The following is a 15,279-nucleotide window of genomic DNA, read 5'->3' on the forward strand; positions in this document are numbered from 1 at the left end:
CATTTTAATCCCAAGGAAATTGCCTTCCCCCACTCTTTCTGCCTTTATCTCACCATCCTTCCCCTCTCTCAGTGTTGAGTTCACCGTAGGAGACATGCCCATAGAGAACTTCCGGATGATTGAGAGGCACTACTTCAGAGAGAAGCTGCTCAAAAGCTTTGACTTTGAGTTCGGCTTCTGTATGCCCAGTAGCAAGAACACTTGCGAACACATCTATGAGTTCCCCCCTCTGTCTGAGGATATCAGTGAGTACACACACACACACACACACACACACACACACACACACACACACACACACACACACACACACACACACACACACACACACACACACACACACACACACACACACACACACACACACACACACACACACACACACACACAGCAAGAGAGAGAGAGAGGCCTGGGAAATGTGCTGACAGACAGTAGTTGTGTCCGAATACCCATATTTGGTTATTAATTATTATTATTAATAAACAATTATGTTTAATAGTATGCAACATTTTCAAAATCGAGCATACTTTAAATGCCTGGATGTAATTTATTTCGGCTTTGACAACAGCTGATCAATTAGATATGGGGATGTGCTACTGAAATCAATAAATAGCAGGAAACAATGCAATTGCACATGACGCATTCTCAGTATGCGAAAATAGAATTATAGTTATAGTATGTACATTTTCAAAAATCGAGTATGGTATAAATGCCAGGATGTTATACTCATTTTGGATCTTCGTCTAGTAGAATTCGATGCACACTTTTCCACAATACATTGGAAGAGGTGGGCTGCGAGTGATAGGACATAGTTCTCTTCAAGTAGCCAAACAACAAAACTAGGCTACTTAATTGGGAAGAAGCCGAATAGCAAAGCTTCTGCACGGGTGTTCAAATGTAGGCTAAGTAGTTTTGTTCTCCTTAACATGATCACAAGTATTGCATCGTAGCCTACTTGAAAACAGAAGTCAATATATGTTTTGTTTTTCTGTTTTCTCATTGAAAAGTGTTTCTGGTTTTCTTCGTTAGAGCTTCAAATAGATTAAATTAAGATTGTTTTGGTCAGTGTTTACACACAATACCCCATAATGTCAAAGTAGTTTTTACATTTTTACAAATTAATTACAAAAGAAACGCTGAAAGGTCTTGAGTCAGTAAGTAAGTAGTCAACCCCTTTGTTATAGCAAGCCTAAATAAATTCAGGAGTAAAACCGTGCATAACGAGTCACGTAATAAGTTTCATGGACTCACTCTATGTGCAATAATAGTGTTTAACATGATTTTTGAATGACTACCTCATCTCTGTACCCCATACATACGATTATGTTATGTACTTGAGTGAAGACCCAAAAGCGGTTTTAACAGAAAACAGAGTTCTTTAATGAAAAAACAGGAATGGCATAAATCCTCTTCCAACGTAGTCAAAGGAACAAAAGAACGTAGTATAATGCAGGATGCACCTGCCAGGCAGACTCCGACAGGATAGGACAAGGTGGAAGCAAACGGGACGACAGCTTGCTTCTGGTATCAAAAAACACAAACAAGAATCAGAAACTGAAAGTAGCAGGAACAGAGAGAGAAATAGAGACCTAATCAGAGGGGGAAGAGAGAACAGGTGGGGAAAGAGTGAATGAGCTAGTTAGGGGAAATGTAGAACAGCTGAAGAATGAGAGACAGAGAAGGTAACCTAAAAAGACCAGCAGAGAGAGACAGAGTGAAGAGAAAGGACAGGAACAGACATAACAAGACATGACAGTACCCCCCCCCCACTCACCGAGCGCCTCCTGGCGCACTCGAGGAGGAAACCTGGCGGCAACGGAGGAAATCATCGATCAGCGAACGGTCCAGCACGTCCCGAGAGGGAACCCAACTCCTCTCCTCAGGACCGTACCCCTCCCAATCCACTAGGTACTGATGACCACGGCCCCGAGGGCGCATGTCCAAAATCTTACGAACCCTGTAGATGGGTGCGCCCTCGACAAGGATGGGGGGGGGACGAGCGGGGGCGCGAAGAACGGGCTTAACACAGGAGACATGGAAGACCGGGTGAACGCGACGAAGATAGCTGGAGAAGAAGTCGCACTGCGACAGGATTAATGACCTGAGAAATACGGAACGGACCAATGAACCGCGGGGCCAACTTGCGAGAAGCTGTCTTAAGGGGAAGGTTCTGAGTGGAGAGCCATACTCTCTGACCGCAACAATATCTAGGACTCTTGGTCCTACGCTTATTAGCGGCCCTCACAGTCTGCGCCCTATTACGGCAAAGTGCCGACCTGACCCCCTTCCAGGTGCGCTCGCAACGCTGGACAAAAGCCTGAGCGGAGGGGACGCAGGACTCGGCGAGCTGAGAAGAGAACAGCGGAGGCTGGTACCCGAGGCTACTCTGAAAAGGGGATAGACCGGTAGCAGACGAGGAAGCAAGTTGTGGGCGTACTCTGCCCAGGGGAGCTGTTCTGACCAAGACGCAGGGTTACGAAAAGAAAGACTGCGTAAAATGCGACCAACAGTCTGATTGGCCCGTTCGGCTTGACCGTTAGACTGGGGATGAAAGCCGGACGAGAGACTGACGGAAGCCCCAATCAAACGGCAAAACTCCCTCCAAAATTGGGACGTGAACTGCGGGCCTCTGTCGGAAACGACGTCAGAAGGAAGGCCATGAATACGGAAAACATTCTCGATAATGATCTGAGCCGTCTCCTTAGCAGAAGGGAGCTTATCGAGAGGAATGAAATGAGCCGCCTTAGAGAATCTATCGACAACCGTAAGAATAACTGTCTTCCCCGCTGATGAAGGCAGTCCGGTGATAAAATCTAAAGCGATGTGAGACCACGGTCGAGAGGGAATGGGAAGCGGTCTGAGACGGCCGGCAGGAGGAGAGTTCCCAGATTTAGTCTGCGCGCAGACCGAACAAGCGGCGACAAATCGACGCGCGTCACGTTCCCGAGTGGGCCACCAGAAACGCTGGCGAATGGAAGCAGCGTACCCCGAACGCCGGGGTGGCCGGCTAACTTGGCAGAGTGGGCCCACTGAAGAACGGCCGGACGAGTAGGAACGGGAACGAACAGAAGGTTCCTAGGACAAGCTCGCGGCGACGGAGTGTGAGCGAGTGCTTGCTTTACCTGCCTCTCAATTCCCCAGACAGTCAACCCGACAACACGCCCGTCAGGGAGAATCGGGGTCGGTGGAGACCTCAGAAGAACTGAAGAGACGAGATAAAGCATCAGGCTTGGTGTTTTTGGAGCCCGGACGATAAGAAATAACAAATCGAAACGAGCGAAAAACAGAGCCCAACGAGCCTGACGCGCATTAAGTCGTTTGGCTGAACGGATGTACTCAAGGTTCCTATGGTCAGTCCAAACGACAAAAGGAACGGTCGCCCTCCAACCACTGTCGCCATTCGCCTAGGGCTAAGCGGATGGCGAGCAGAATTACCAACATCATAGTTACGTTCTGACGGCGATAAGCGATGAGAGAAAAACGCGCAAGGATGGACCTTGCCGTCAGAGAGAGAGCGCTGAGAAAGAATGGCTCCCACGCCCACCTCTGGTCAACCTCAACAACAAACTGACTAGAGATGTCAGGTGTAACAAGAATAGGTGCGGATGTAAAATGATTCTTAAGAAGATCAAAAGCTCCCTGGGCGGAAACGGACCACTTAAAGCACGTCTTAACAGAAGTACGGGCTGTGAGGGGAGCTGCCACTGACCGAAATTACGGATGAAACGACGATAGAAATTAGCGAAGCCCAGAAAGCGCTGCAGCTCGACGCGTGACTTAGGAACGGGCCAATCAATGACAGCCTGGACCTTAGCGGGATCCATCTTAATGCCCTCAGCGGAAATAACGGAACCGAGAAAAGGGACAGAGGCGGCATGAAAAGTGCACTTCTCAGCCTTCACATAAAGACAGTTCTCCAAAAGGCGCTGGAGGACGCGTCGCACGTGCTGAACATGAATCGAGAGAGACGGAGAAAAAATCAGGATATCGTCCATGTAAACGAAAACAAAAATGTTCAGCATGTCTCTCAGGACGTCGTTAACTAGTGCCTGAAAGACAGCTGGAGCGTTAACGAGGCCGAAAGGAAGAACCCGGTATTCAAAGTGCCCTAACGGAGTGTTAAACGCCGTCTTCCACTCGTCCCCCTCCCTAATGCGCACGAGATGGTAGGCGTTACGAAGGTCCAATTTGGTGAAAAACCTGGCTCCCTGCAGGATCTCGAAGGCTGAAGACATAAGAGGAAGCGGATAACGATTCTTAACTGTTATGTCATTCAGCCCTCGATAATCCACGCATGGGCGCAGGGACCCGTCCTTCTTCTGAACAAAAAAAAACCCCGCTCCGGCGGGAGAGGAGGAGGAGACTATGGTACCGGCGTCGAGCGAAACCGACAAATAATCCTCGAGAGCCTTACGTTCGGGAGCCGACAGAGAGTATAATCTACCCCGGGGGGGAGTAGTTCCCGGAAGGAGATCAATACTACAGTCATACGACCGGTGTGGAGGGAGAGAAGTGGCCCTGGAACGACTGAACACCGTGCACAGATCGTGATACTCCTCCGGCACCCCTGTCAAATCGCCAGGCTCCTCCTGTGAAGTAGAGACAGAGGAAACAGGAGGGATAGCAGACATTAAACAGGTCACATGACAAGAAGCATTCCAGGATAGGATAGTATTACTAGACCAATTAATAGAAGGGTTATGGCGCACTAGCCAGGGATGACCCAAAACAACAGGTGTAAAAGGTGAACGAAAAATTAAAAAAGAAATGGTTTCGCTATGATTACCAGAGACAGTGAGGGTTAAAGGCAGCGTCTCACGCTGAATCTTGGGGAGAGAACTACCATCTAAAGCGAACAAGGCCGTGGGCTCCCCTAACTGTCTGAGAGGAATGTCATGTTCCCGAGCCCAGGTCTCGTCCATAAAACAGCCCTCCGCCCCAGAGTCTATCAAGGCACTGCAGGAAGCAGATGAACCGGGCCAGCGGAGATGGACCGGAAAGGTAGTGCGTGATCCAGAAGGAGAGGCCTGAGTAGTTGCGCTCACCAGTAGCCCTCCTCTTACTGATGAGCTCTGGCTTTTACTGGACATGAGGTGACAAAATGACCAGCGGAGCCGCAGTAGAGACAGAGACGATTGGTGATTCTCCGTTCCCTCTCCTTGGCCGAGATGCGGATACCCCCAGCTGCATAGGCTCAGCATCCGAGCGGAGGAGGGTGGCAGTGATGCGGCAGGTGGCAGTGATGTGGAGAGGGGAGCAACGGAGAACGCGAGCTCCTTTCCACGAGCTCGGCGACGAAGATCAAACCGTCGCTCTATGCGAATAGCGAGAGCTATTAAGGAGTCCAGACTGGAAGGAACCTCCCGGGAGAGGATCTCATCCTTAACCTCGACAAGGAGACCCTCCAGAAAACGAGCGAGCAAAGCCGGCTCGTTCCAGTCACTAGAGGCAGCGAGAGTGCGAAACTCAATAGAATAATCCGTTATGGATCTATTCCCCTGACATAGGGAAGACAGGGCCCTGGAAGCCTCCTCGCCAAAAACAGAACGGTCAAAAACCCGTATCATCTCCTCCTTAAAGTCCTGATACTGGTTAATACACTCAGCCCTCGCCTCCCAGATTGCCGTGCCCCACTCACGCGCCCGTCCGGTAAGGAGAGAAATGACGTAGGCGATGCGGGCTGCGCTCCTGGAGTAAGTGTTGGGCTGGAGAGAGAACACCACATCACACTGAGTGAGGAATGAGCGGCACTCAGTGGGCTCCCCAGAGTAACACGGCGGGTTGTTGATCCTGGGCTCCGGAGACTCGGAAACCCTGGAAGTGGGCGGTGGATCGAGGTGGAGTTGGTGAACCTGTCTTGTGAGGTCGGAGACTTGGACGGCCAGGGTCTCAACGGCATGTCGAGCAGCAGACAATTCCTCCTCGTGTCTGCCTAGCATCGCTCCCTGGATCTCGACGGCGGAGTGAAAAGGGTCCGGAGCCGCTGGGTCCATTCTTGGTCTGATTCTTCTGTTATGTACTTGAGTGAAGACCCAAAAGCGGTTTTAACAGAAAACAGAGTTCTTTAATGAAAAAACAGGAATGGCATAAATCCTCTTCCAACGTAGTCAAAGGAACAAAGAACGTAGTATAATGCAGGATGCACCTGCCAGGCAGACTCCGACAGGATAGGACAAGGTGGAAGCAAACGGGACGACAGCTTGCTTCTGGTATCAAAAAACACAAACAAGAATCAGACACTGAAAGTAGCAGGAACAGAGAGAGAAATAGAGACCTAATCAGAGGGGAAGAGAGAACAGGTGGGGAAAGAGTGAATGAGCTAGTTAGGGGAAATGTAGAACAGCTGAAGAATGAGAGACAGAGAAGGTAACCTAAAAAGACCAGCAGAGAGAGACAGAGTGAAGAGAAAGGACAGGAACAGACATAACAAGACATGACACGATTATATGTAATGTCCCTCAGTCAAGCAGTGAATTTTAAGCACAGATTCAAGCACAAAGACCAGGGAGGTTTCCCAATGCCTCGCAAATAAGGGCACCTATTGGTAGATTGGTAAAAATGAAAAAAATCTGACATTGAAGTTATTAATTACACTTTAGATGGTGTATCAATATACCCAGTCACTACAAAGATATAGCTGTCCTTCCTAACTAAGTTGCCGGAGAGGAAGGAAACCGCTCAGGGTTTTCACCATGATGCCAATGGTGACTTGGCTGTGATCCAATACAACACATTACTGAATATCACTCTCTATATTTTCAAGCATAGTGGTGGCTGCATCATGTTATAATGGGGAGTTTTTCAGGATAAAAATAATCCTAGAGGAAACCTGGTTTAGTCTGCTTTTCACCACACTGGGAGATTAATTCACCTTTCAGCTGAACAATAACCTAAAACACAAGGCCAAATCTACACTGGAGTTGCTTACTAAGAAGACAGTGAACACTCCTGAGTGGCCGTGTTTTGACTTACATTTTCTTGAAAATCTATGGCAAGACCTGAAATTGGTTGTCAAGCAATGATCAACAACCGATTTAACAGAGCTTGAAGAATTGTTTAAATAATAATGGGAACATGTTGCACAATCCAGGTGTGGAAAGCTCTTAGAAATGTACCCAGAAAGACTGTAATCGCTGCCAAAGGTGCTTCTACAAACTTTTGACTCAGGGATGTGAAAATTCAGATGTTTGATTGCAAATGCAGAGGGAGTCGAAAAGAGAACACAGAAGGCTGTGTAATCTCTGAATTACATCTTCAAACTAAGGGCAACCATCCGTGACAGAGAGGGAGAAAGATCTGATGATTCTTATGGCATTGCACATGGTCAGTGTGAACCAGAGTGACTTGATACAAAGGGGCCAAGCAAGCTGTACAAACTAAACAGAAATGACACATGATGTCTTATTCAATGAAAGGGGTTGCAGTCTGGCGTGAATCATTCATCCATGTATACAGGTAAGATTCTAGCTACATTTTCAAATATTAGAAGTTTCTCATTTTGTCAGAAAGTTGTTTTCATTGCAAGTTAAAACGTACTGTTAGCTAGCTAACATTGAACCAAGTTGGTTGGCTTTAGATACCTGTAGATTCATACTACATAATGTCATGCATGGTGTATAGCTATGACAATTTGTTTCTATTGCTAATGTATGAGGATTATGGTTCATTGTTTAGCTAGCAAGCTAGTAGCATGTCTAAACAAAAGACTCAACTTCACCAGATGTGAACAATCAAGTTAACCAGGTGTACAGTTGTGGCCAAAGGTTTTGAGAATGACACAAATATTAATTTTCACAAAGTTTGCTGCTTCAGTGTGTTTAGATATCTTTGTCAGATGTTACTATGGAATACTGAGGTATAATTACAAGCATTTCATAAGTGTCAAAGGCTTTTATTGACAATTACATGACGTTGATGCAAAGAGTCAATATTTGCAGTGTTGACCCTTATTTTTCAAAACCTCTGCAATCTGCCTTGGCATCCTGTCAATTAACTTCTGGGCCACATCCTGACTGATGGCAGCCCATTCTTGCATAATCAACGCTTGGAGTTTGTCAGAATTTGTGGGGTTTTGTTTGTCCACCCGCCTCTTGAGGATTGACCACAAGTTCTCAATGGGATTAAGGTCTGGGAAGTTTCCTGGCCATGGACCCAAAATATCAATGTTTTGTTCCCCGAGCCACTTCGTTATCACTTTTTCCTTATGGCAAGGTGCTCCATCATGCTAGAAAAGGCATTGTTCATCACCAAACTGTTCCTGGATGGTTGGGAGAAGTTGCTCTCGGAGGATGTGTTGGTACCATTCTTTATTCCTGGCTGTGTTCTTAGTCAAAATTGTGAGTGAACCCACTTCTCACTGGCTGAGAAGCAACCCCACACATGAATGGTCTCAGGATGCTTTACTGTTGGCATGACACAGGACTGATGGTAGCGCTCACCTTGTTGTCTCCGGACAAGCTTTTTTACAGATGCCCCAAACAATTGGAAAGGTGATTCATCAGAGAAAATGACTTTACCCCAGTCCTCAGCAATCCAATCCCTGTACCTTTTGCAGAATATCAGTCTGTCCCTGATGTTTGTCCTGGAGAGAAGTGGATTCTTTGCTGCCCTTCTTGACACCAGGCCATCCTCCAAAAGTCTTCGCCTCACTGTGCGTGCAGATGCACTCACACCTGCCTGCTGCCATTCCTGAGCAAGCTCTATACTGGTGGGGCCCCGATCCCAAACCTGAATCAACTTTCTTGCTGGACCTTCTTGGGTGCCCTGATGCCTTCTTCACAACAATTGAACCGCTCTCCTTGAAGTTCTTGATGATCCGATTAATGGTTGATTTAGGTGCAATCTTACTGGCAGTAATATCCTTGCCTGTGAAGCCCTTTTTGTGCAAAGCAAGGATGATGGCACGTGTTTCCTTGCAGGTAACCATGGTTGACAGAGGAAGAACAACTATTCCAAGCACCAACCTCCTTTTGAAGCTTCCAGTCTGTTATTCGAACTCAATCAGCATGACAGAGTGATCTCCAGCCTTGTCCTCGTCAACCCTCACACCTGTGTTAACAAGAGAATCACTGACATGATGTCAGCTGGTCCTTTTGTGGCAGGGCTGAAATGCAGTGGAAATGTTTTCGGGGAATTTAGTTCATTTGCATTGGCAAAGAGGGACTTTGCAATTAATTGCAATTCAACTGATCACTCTTCATAACGTTCTGGAGTATATGCAAATTGCCATCATACAAAATGAGGCAGCAGACCTTAGCTACATGTGGCTGGCGGGTGGTTAAAGCATTTCTTTCACATGCCCCATCAATTTAAACAAGTGTGTCTGTGTTCACAAAAATGCTTAAACAACATCAGGGGATGACTTTTGATGTCTGGGAAAAATCTAAGAAACATACATTTTTGAGTGTAGTTGCCCTTAATTTAGTGTGCATGCCCTGCACTGTTGTTTGGTTAGCTGTGCTTCTGTAGCGGAGTAAAGCGCACATCTGATGAGTTTGCAAATCAAGTGGCCACTTTTATTTATTGTAATATCATTTTTCACTCTTTTTAGAGTTGAATATGTTGGGGGAATACTTTCTGAAGGCACTGTATAACTCTATTCCTATTCTATTCAGAGTTTAGAGAGAAAATCTAATTGGATATTAGCTATTATCCAAGCTATACTGACATATGGAGTTGTTTTAAGATGGTCATACTATGGATTATTTAGCTATTTGATTTGGAGTTTTAAGATCTTAGGATATGTAGAAAAATGATTTGATAAAATATTGATTTTGGCCTTTACTACTATTGCCCTTAGAAACGCATTGAATAACATCATAATAAACTATTCTTGAAATGTCTGTCCTAAATGTAGGAGATGTAAAAAATAAAATAATTCATTGTTTTTAACCAGTACCGGTAACCTTCAGATGAGAACACCATCATGTTCATTAGAGTCTCCCCTTTTCACAGTGGGGTCCCATTAGTTTGTAGCCCAAACGGTTCAGACACTACCAAACAGAAGTTGGTATATTGAAGGTACTGACTTCAGGCGAGTCTCCTGAGACTTGTGACACATATTCGACATAGTGGGTTATGTCACATTTGACATGGGTGATTATGTCACAGTTATGCCACATTTATGATACTAATACTTATTTTCCACCATAATTTGCAAATAAATTCATTAAAAGTCCTACAATATGATTTTCTGGATTTTCTTTCTCATTTTGTCTGTCATAGTTGAAGTGTACCTATGATGAAAATTACAGGCCTCTCTCATCTTTTTAAGTGGGAGAACTTGCACAATTGGTGGCTGACTAAATACTTGTTTTGCCCCACTGTATTTTTACCCATCCACCAATAGGTGCCCATCTTTGTGAGGCATTGGAAAACCTCCTTGGTCTTTGTGGCTGAACCTGTGTTTTAAATTCACTGCTTGACTGAGGGACCTTATAGATAATTATGTGGGGTACAGAGATGGGGTAGTTATTCAAAAAATCACGTTAAACTCTATTATTGCACACAGAGTGAGTCCATGCAACTTATTACGTTACTTCTTAAGCACATTTCTCCTCCTGAACTTATTTAGGCTTGCCATAACAAAAGCGTTGAATACTTATTGACACAAGACATTTCAGCTGTTAATTTTTTATTATTTTGTAAGCATGTCTAATAACATAATTCCACCTGGACATTGAGGGTTACTGTGTGTCAGCCATTGGAACAAAATCTAACTTGAATCCATTTTAAATTCAGGCTGTAACACAACAAAACGTGGAAAAAGTAAAGGGATGTGAATACTTTCTGAAGGCACTGTGTAACTCTATTCCTATTTTATTCAGAGTTTAGAGAGAAAATCTAATTGGATATTAGCTATTATCCAGGCTGGTTAATGAGAAGTCTGTTGATTTTGGGGAAAAAACTCCCTCACTCGGCCCCGCCCCGCCTTCTCAGCCAGTCCAATGTGGGCATGGCATACTGCATGGTTTTTATTGAACAGTATGTGCTATATAGTATGTAACGATGAGTACAAATTATGCAGTTTAAGGATGTAGTACGCTAGTATGGGTATTCGGACACAGCCACAGTGTTGTTATGTGGTGATTTTGATCTGTTTGGTAATTAAAAACCCAATAATGTTGTTGGTCCATCAGACCCGCGAACATTGGGTGAACAAAAACATGAACACCACACAAGGGATACAGTTATTTTCAATTGCTAACATGCATTGGTCAAAACTGAAGTCACATTGTCAAAACTCTTCACACAGTCAGCGAAACAGAACTGTATGTCGAAAAACGGTGAATCATTTTTCATTGCTTTCACACAAAATACATTCAATGACAACACTCTCTGAAATCCAAACTAAAATGATGGCAAATGTTGTGCATTTCTGCAGTAACCAGATTGAAACATAGAAAATCTCAGAAGAATATTTAATCGTTCCAAACACAGCTGATTGCAATTTCATCTGATAGCCTACCCAAGTCTTAGTCTTGTTACCAAACAGACAAAAGAGGACGGCTTCGGAATGATTTTGTTTGGGAACATGGATCAAGGAAGACAGGCAGGTGGTGGGGAATAAAGAGTGGCAGGGAGAGGGAGAATGCGTGGATTACAAACGAGAGGAAGACCAAGAGCGGTGGTCTCTGACGAGATAAGTGCCACAATTATTGACCATGTTGTAAACCATGGTCTCTCTTTGAGAGAGGCCGGTTTAAGGGTCCAGCCAAATCTGCAGTGTTCAACAGTTGCATCTATAGTACGAATATTCACGGCAAACAACTGGTGAGATGTGCATCCTTCAATGACAATTGAACTACATACTACAGTACAATACAGTATGTTCACATTTTTGTTCAGTATGTTCACCCCCGCTAAACATCAGTCTCAACATCAACAGTGAAGAGGTGACTCCGGGATGCTGGTCTTGTAGGCAGAGTTAAAAATGTAAAAAAGCCATATATCAGACTGGCCAATAAAAAGAAAAGATTAAATGGGCAAAAGAACACAGACACTGGACAGAGGAACTCTGCCTCTTCACTGTTGACATTGAGGACTTGCGAGGCGTCTGTTTCTCAAACTAGACACGCTAATGTATTTGTCCCCTTGTTCAGTTGTGCACCAGGGCCTCCCATTCCTCTTTCTATTCTGGTTAGAGCTAGTTTGTGCTGTTCTGTGAAGGGAGTAGTACATGGCGTTGTACCAGATCTTCAGTTTCTTGGCAATTTGTCACATGGAATAGCCTTCATTTCTCAGGACAAGAATAGACTGATGAGTTTCAAAAGAAAGTTCTTTGTTTCTAGCCATTTTGAGCCTGTAATTGAAGCCTCAGATACTCAACAAGTTATTTGAATGGACAATTTGTTTTATTTTCTTTAAAAATCAAGGACATTTCTAAGTAAGTGAAAAGGTGTTATTCTTATTCTATAATGAAATACTGATTTATGTGAAAATTAATTCACACTTCAAAGAGAACATAATTTATGTAATGCTCCCTGTTGTTATTGTTTTTTAGGTCAGTGTGTTATGAGTGACAATGTATGCTTTCTGAGTGAGAATTGTTGCCGGTGTTCTGGTCGAACGAGCTTATTTTGAGAAATGGACAGTATGAAGTGTTTTGGTGGTCTGAGTGAGTTTTGGAGGGAGATTAATTGTTCGGCCAAGATGCATGTTGGTAATGCAGACTGTGTGAACAGTTTTGAAAAAGTGGCTTCAGTATTGACCAATGGTTGTTAGCAATTGAAAACAACTAATACATATAATGTGTTGTGTCTCTGTTGCTCCCTGCAGTGCGAGAGATGATCCTGCACCCGTATAAGACACAGTCCGACAGTTTCTACTTTGTGGACAACAAGCTGGTGATGCACAACAAGGCAGACTACTCCTACAGTGGCGGCCCATAGAGGATGGAGGACCAACCAGGCTCTTGCAGACAGACAGACAGACAGACAGACAGAGGGACCATGTTACTCAGTGTTAACAACCTACTGATCCCATGCTCTCATCCTCCCTCTCAGCCCTATGGAAAAGCTACAGAAACACCACTCAGCCCTGTGTGTGTGTGTGTGTGTGTGTGTGTGTGTGTGTGTGTGTGTGTGTGTGTGTGTGTGTGTGTGTGTGTGTGTGTGTGTGTGTGTGTGTGTGTGTGTGTGTGTGTGTGTGTGTGTGTGTGTGTGTGTGTGTGTGTGTGTGTGTGTGTGTGTGGCTTGTCTGGGAACACATGCACCAACACACAAAGTGACAGAGGTAATAACACCAGCAAGTTTCTGTATAGGACCAGTAGTCTAAAGAAGAAACGTGTGTGTGTGTATATAAACCTCTCTGTATATTTATTCTGTGGGTGTGTGTACAAGTCTGTATGTTTGTTATGACTGTGTGTGTGTGTGTGTGTGCGCATGCATGTGTGTCTGTCAGTGTGTACAACATGTGAGTCTAAAACTTAAATGAGTTACCTGATTTTGAAAAGTGTTTCAGTTATACTCTTCGTCCATCACTATAACTCAGTTTTACTGCATAATATCATATGACTGGTAAATATACATAGATTTGACATCACATATCATGGTAAATATACAAGTACATTTCACTTATATTTTATGTTTATCAACAATAGGGAATTTTTATGGAACTTTATGGACAGAGGACATTCCAAATACAGTTAAAACTAGTTAATTTGGTATAGTGCCTTCAGAAAATATTCACAACCCTTGACCTTTTCCACATTTTATTGTGTTACAGCCTAAATGGATTAAATTGAGATTTTGTGTCACACACAATACCCCATAATGTCAAAGTGGAATTATGTTGTTAGACATTTTTTACAAATGAATAACCCTTTTGTTATGGCAAGCCCATATATGTTCAGGAGTAAAAAATGTCTTAACAAGTCACATAAGTTGCATGGACTCTTTGTGCAATAATGTTTAACATGATGTTTGAATGACTACCTCATCTCTGTACCCCACACATACAATTATCTGTAAGGTCCCTCAGTCGAGCAGTGAATTTCAACCACAAAGACCAGGGAGGTTTTCCAATGCCTCGCAAATAAGGGCACCTATTGGTAGATGGATCAAAAATACAAAAAGCAGATATTGAATATTAATTTCAGCATGGTGAAGTTATTAATTGCACATCAGATGGTGTACTTTTTTACCTTTATTTACTAGGCAAGTTAGTTAAGAACAAATTCTTAATTTCAATGACAGCCTAGGAACAATGGGTAAACTGACTTGTTCAGGTGACAGAATGAATGACAGATTTTGTTTTACCTTGTCAGCTTGGTGATTTGAGCCTGCAACCTTTCAGTTGTTAGTCCAACAATCTAACCACTAGGCTACATGCCATCCTGCCCCATGTATCAATACACCCAGCCACTACAAAGATACAGGCTTCCTTCCTAACTCAGTTGCCGGAGAGGATAGAAACTGCTGACCCGGGATTGCCCCATGAGGCCAATGGTGACTTTAAAAAAGTTACAGTTAATGGCTGTGATAGGAGAAAATGGAGGATGGATCAACAACATTGTAGTTACTCCACAATACTAACCTAATTGACAGAGTGAAAAGAAGGACGTCTGTACAGAATATAAATATTCCAAAATATGCATCTTGTTTGCAACAAGGCACTAAAGTAATTCTGCAAAAAATGTGGCAACTCAATTAACTTTTTGTCATGAATACAAAGCATTATGTTTGGGGCAAATGCAATACAACATATTACTGAGTACCACTCTCCATATTTTCAAGCATAGTGGTGGCTGTTATGGGTATGCTTGTAATCATTAAGAGAGTTTTTCAGGGTTAAAAAGAACAGTCAAAATACTAGAGGAAAACCTGGTTCAGTCTGCTTTCCTCCAGTCACTGGGAGATGAATTCACCTTTCAGGAGGACAACAACCTAAAACACAAGGCCAAATATACACTAGAGTTGCTTACCAAGATGACATTGAATGTTCCAGAGTGGCCTAGTTATATTTTTGACTTAAATCGACTTGAAAATCTATGGCAAGACTTGAAAATGGTTATGTAGTAATGATCATCAACCAACTTGACAGAGCTTGAAGAATTTGTGCAAATATTGTACAATCAAAACAAAATCAAATTTATTTATATAGCCCTTCGTACATCAGCTGATATCTCAAAGTGCTGTACAGAAACCCAGCCTAAAACCCCAAACAGCAAGCAATGCAGGTGTAGAAACACGAGGTTTGCAGAGCTCTTGGAGACTTAACTAAAAAGATACAGCTGTAATCGCTGCCAGGTGATTCTAACATGTATTGACTAAGTGGTGT

The 15,279-nt window shown here is 43.8% G+C and overlaps 1 pseudogene; it reads left to right on the forward strand.

Moving 5' to 3' along the window:
• LOC135508759 (protein unc-119 homolog A-like) overlaps nt 1-13,027 on the forward strand; it is a 45,675-nt pseudogene extending 32,648 nt beyond the window's left edge.
• The last annotated feature ends 2,252 nt before the right edge of the window (nt 13,028-15,279 follow it).

The sequence above is a fragment of the Oncorhynchus masou genome, chromosome 22 (genome assembly GCF_036934945.1).
Source record: "Oncorhynchus masou masou isolate Uvic2021 chromosome 22, UVic_Omas_1.1, whole genome shotgun sequence".
Lineage (NCBI taxonomy): Eukaryota > Metazoa > Chordata > Actinopteri > Salmoniformes > Salmonidae > Oncorhynchus > Oncorhynchus masou.